Raw genomic sequence first — 4,777 nt, 5'->3', positions numbered from 1 at the left:
GCCCAGCTAATTTTTGTATTTTTAGTAGAGATGGGGTTTCACCATGTTGGCCAGGATGGTATTGATCTTTTGACCTCAAGTGATCCACCCACCTTGGCCTCCCAAAGTGCTGGGATTACAGGTGTGAGCCACCATGCCCAGCTCTGATTTCAATTTTTAAAAAATTTGTTGGGACTAATTTTGTGTCCTGATATGTAGCCCATCTTGGAAAATGTTCCATGTGCTGATGAGAAGAATGCACATTTTATGGTTATTGGGTAGAGTGTTCTATGCATGTCTGTTAGGTCCGTTTTGGCCTGGAGTCCAATTTAAGTCCAGGATTTCTTTGTTGATTTCAATTTCGGTTGTCTGTCTAGTGTTGTCAGTGGGATTTTGAAGTTCCACATTGTTATTCTATTGCTGTCTCTTTTCTTAGGTGTAGTAGTATTTGTTAAATAAATCAGGGTGCTCGGGTTTTGGGGGCATGAATATTTGGAATTGTTATAACTTCTTGTTGAATTGTTGTCTTTATCCTTATATAATGACCTTCTTTATCTTTTTCTGTTGTTGAAGTCTTTTTTATCTAATGTAAATATAGCCACTTCTGCTCACTTTTGGTTTCTGTTTGCATGGAATATCCCTTTCCACCCCTTTACATTGAGTCTATAAATGTCTTTACAAGTTAGATGGGTTTCTTGTAAGCAGTATATGGTTGGATCCTGTTTTTAAAATTTATTCCACCAATATGTATTGTTTAAATGGTGCATTTAATTCATTTATATTCAAAGTTAATATTGATACATGAGGTTTTGTTCCTGTCATAATGTTAACTGTTGCCTAGTTGCTTTGTAGTCTCAATTTTATAATTGTTTTATAAGGCCTGTGAGTTTTATACTTTGTGTGTTTTTATGATGGCAAGCATTGACCTTTTGTTTTCATGTTTAGAACTCTCTTGAGCACTTGTTTTAGTACTGATCTGTTGGTGATTAATTCCCTTAGTGTTTGCTTGTCTAGAAAAGACTTCATTTGTCATTCGTGATGAAACTTAGTTTAGCAGGATAAAAAATTCATGATTGACACTTTTTAATTTAAGAACTATGAGGCCGGGCATGTGGGCTCACGCCTGTAATCCCAGCACTTTGGGAGGTTGAGGTGAGCGGATCATGAGGTCAAGAGATCGAGACCATCTGACTAACACAGTGAAACACCATCTCTACTAAAAATACAAAAAAATTAGCTGGGCATGGTGGCGGGTGCCTGTAGTCCCAGCTACTCAGGAGGCTGAGGCAGGAGAATAGCATGAACCCGGGAGGTGGAACTTGCAGTGAGCCAAAATAGTGCCACTGCACTCTAGCCTGAGCGACAGAGCAAGACTCTGTCTCAAAAAAAAAAAAAAAAAAAAGCAAAACAAAACAAAAAAACAAACAAAACTATGAAAACAGGACCCAGTCTCTTCTGGCGTATAAAGTTTCTGCCGAGAAGTCTGCTGTCAGTCTGATGTGACTCCTTTATAGGTGATTATGTGCTTTTATTTTGCTGATTTTAGGACTTTTTCCTTTATGTTCACTTTAGATAGTTGGATGACTATATGTCTTGCTAAGGTCTATCTTGTAATATATCTTTATGGAGTTCTCTGAGCTTCTCATATCTGGGTGTCTAAATCTCTGGCAAGACTATGGAAATTTTCCTCAATTATTTCCTGAAATAGGTATACCAAAACTTTTTCCTTTTTCTTCTCCCTCTGGAATATTTATAACACATAGGTTTGGATATATTGCATAATCCTTTACTTCCTGAAGGCTTTTCACTTTTTAAAATCTTTTTTCTTTATTTTTGTCTGCTTGGGTTAATTAGAAAGACATGTCTTCAAGCTCTGAGATTCTTTCCTCTGCTTGTTCTAGTCTATTGTCCTCAGTGAACCTTTTATTTCCAGAATTTCTATTTGTTTTTTCTAAAAAGTGTGTATCTCTTCAGTAAGTTTTTCATTTATATCCTGAATTTTTTTTCTGATTACTTTGTATTGATTTTCAACTTTCTCTTAAATCTCATTGAGCCTTTTTCTTTTTCTTTTTCTTTTTTTTAATTTAAAACAAGGTATCACTGTCTTGCCCAGACTGTAGTGCAGTGATGCAAATATAGCTCACTGCAGCCACGAACTCCTGGGGTCAAGTGATCCTTCTGCCTCAGCCTCCCAAGTATCTTGGACTACAGGCACATACCACCACACTGATCTGATTTTTTTTTTCTTTTCTTTTTTTAGAGATAGGGGACTCACTGTGTTTCCCAGGCTGGTCTTGAACTCCTGGTCTCAAGTGATCCTCTGGCCTTGTCCTCCCAAAATGGTGGAATTACAGCTGTGTGTCATCATGCTCAGCCCCATTGAGATTATTTAAAATCAGTTTTGAAATCTTTATCTGATATTTCAAAGATTTCATTTTGGTTAGTATGATCTATTGCTGAAGAATTAGTATGATCCTCTGGGGGTGTTGTAATGCTCTTTTTTTTTTAAAAAAAATATTTTCAGAATTGTTTCTCTGTTTCCTTCTTGTCTAAATAAACTATCTATTTTTCTTATGTTGAATTTACTTATGTTGGATGGTATTAGTTTTCCCCCTTGAAGATGTGACTATAATGTATGTTGTATAGGATTGTTAGGTTCTGGATGCTTTTAGTGGTAAAGACTATATGAACTCCTTGTAATAAATAGCCTTTGTGGGATGGTTTTCTTAAATGCTGGTTGTAGTAACAATGCACTAAATGTATGAACAGACTCATTCCCTCTTGCGGGGCCAGGATGGTGAGGTCTTAGGAAACTAACCTTGTTTCCTGGTGCTGTGCACTTGTGTCAGCAGATTTTGTATTGGGTTTTGCAGTTCAATATCTAGGCCAGTAGGTGGCGCTTACAGGTAAGGGCTGGCTGAGGCAGAAGCAGATGTGTATATGCTAGACAGATAAAGGACTTCATTTACCAGAAGCAGCTCTCTGTTGCCTGAGGAACTGGGCTGGTCTGTAGAATACACAGTAGCCTTAGATCCCTGCTCAGTAACTGACGTGGGGAACAAACCAGGCAGATCTGAACGCCCACACTTACTCTCAGATACCCCAATGCCAAGCACAAGCACCAACACTGATTGGAGTGGCAAGGGGAGCTCCGGTGAAATCTGCTGAGGTCCCCACAGGAGGTGGGGTTGCTGCCCCAGCTCCACGACCTATACAGGCAGAAATATGATCCACTTCCCTGTCATGCTTTTGTCCAGTGCTCAGAACACTCAGATTGGACAGACAGTGCTTTCTATCTCCAGGCTGTGGTGTAGCCAAGAACTGTGAAGATACCTATCCTGTGGCTCACAGTCAGAATGTCTTTTGTGTGGAACCTCCTCCCTCATCCCAAAACACACAGCTCTGTGGTTCTCCTGCTCTTCACTGCAGGTATGCTGCTGCTGGGAGGGGCCCTGCATTTTGTGCAAGGCCAGGCCAGGTGGGCACACCACTAGTGGGCATGCTGCTGCCACCTAATAGCCCTAGAATAGGCATCCTCCAGTGTGCCTTCACCAACCTCCTGCAGGAACAGCCATGACTTTGTCTGCAGCAGTGAGTAATTGTGGGAGAGAAGTCTCCCTCTGTATATCTGTCCCCGAGCACTGAGGCTGCCTGGCTCCTGGGATAGAACCACACTTTTCCCTTTTGGAACTAAATGCAACATCTGCATCTCCACTGGAAGTGGTGTAGTCACTTTTACCCCACAGATGGGCAGCTCTCAGGCGAGGGAAAGCATGCACTATAGTCTCTTTTGTCTCAAGGGGTGCCCCTTTGGTGGGCTGCACTCTTCCCTTAGGAACAACATTCCCTGAGGACTGGGACACTGGGAACCTTGCAGCTCTCCTTGGTTCAACCAGCCTAGTATGGCTGCTGCAATTCATGTGGGTGCCGAGAAATGTGTGCTAGAACTCCATTGATGTGGAAACACAAGCGATGAGGTTCCCTGGTGAATTTATTTCTAGTTTCTGTATGCTGTCATATTGATTATGTGTCTGTTTTTATACCCATACCATGCTATTTTGGTTACTATAGCTTTGTAGTATATTTTGAAATCAGGTAATGTGACACCTCTAAATTTGTTCTTTTTGCTCAGGGTTGCTTTGACTATTTGTTTTTCTTTTTTCTTTTTTTTTTAATTCCATACAAGTTTTAGCATGGATTTCCTATTTCTATCAATAATGTATTTGGTATTTTGATAGGGATTTCACTGAATCTGTAGGTTTTGGGGGAAGTATGGTCATTTTAACAATATTCTTACAATCTATGGGCGTTCAGTGTATTTCAATTTGTTTGTGTCTTCTTCAACTACTTTAATCAGTGTTTTGTAGTTTCTTTGTAGAGGTCTTTTACTTCCTTAGTTAAGTTTATTTCTAGGTTTTACATTTTTTTGGTAGCTATTGTTAATGGGATTGTGATATAGTTCAGATATTTGCCCCCTCCAAAGCTCATGTTGAAATGTGATCCCAATATTGGAGATGGGGCTCAGTGGGAGGTGTTTGGGCCATGGGGGTGGATCCCTCATGAATGTTTTGGTGCCCTCCCCATTTTCAGAGAGTTCTTGCTCTGTTAGTTCATATGAGCTCTGGGTGCTAAAGAGTCTGGGACTTCCTCCCCTCCTACTCTCTTGCTCCATCTCTGGCTGTGTCACACTTGGACTCCCCTTTCCCTTTTGCCACGATTGGAAGCTCCCTAAACCCCTCACCAGTTAACAGACGCTGGTGCCATGCTTCTTGTACAGCCTGCAGAACCATGAACTAAT

The 4,777-nt window shown here is 40.6% G+C and overlaps 1 protein-coding gene across 1 annotated transcript in view; it reads left to right on the top strand.

The window, feature by feature from the left end:
- DOCK3 (dedicator of cytokinesis 3) overlaps window positions 1-4,777 on the top strand; it is a 606,207-nt gene that overhangs the window by 182,883 nt on the left and 418,547 nt on the right. The gene's annotated exons all lie outside the window — the stretch shown is intronic.

Source organism: Colobus angolensis, unplaced genomic scaffold (assembly GCF_000951035.1).
Source record: "Colobus angolensis palliatus isolate OR3802 unplaced genomic scaffold, Cang.pa_1.0 Scaffold18, whole genome shotgun sequence".
In the NCBI taxonomy this organism is placed as follows: domain Eukaryota; kingdom Metazoa; phylum Chordata; class Mammalia; order Primates; family Cercopithecidae; genus Colobus; species Colobus angolensis.
The sequence above is the reverse complement of the archived record's forward strand: the minus strand, read 5'-3'. Positions and strand labels throughout refer to the sequence as shown.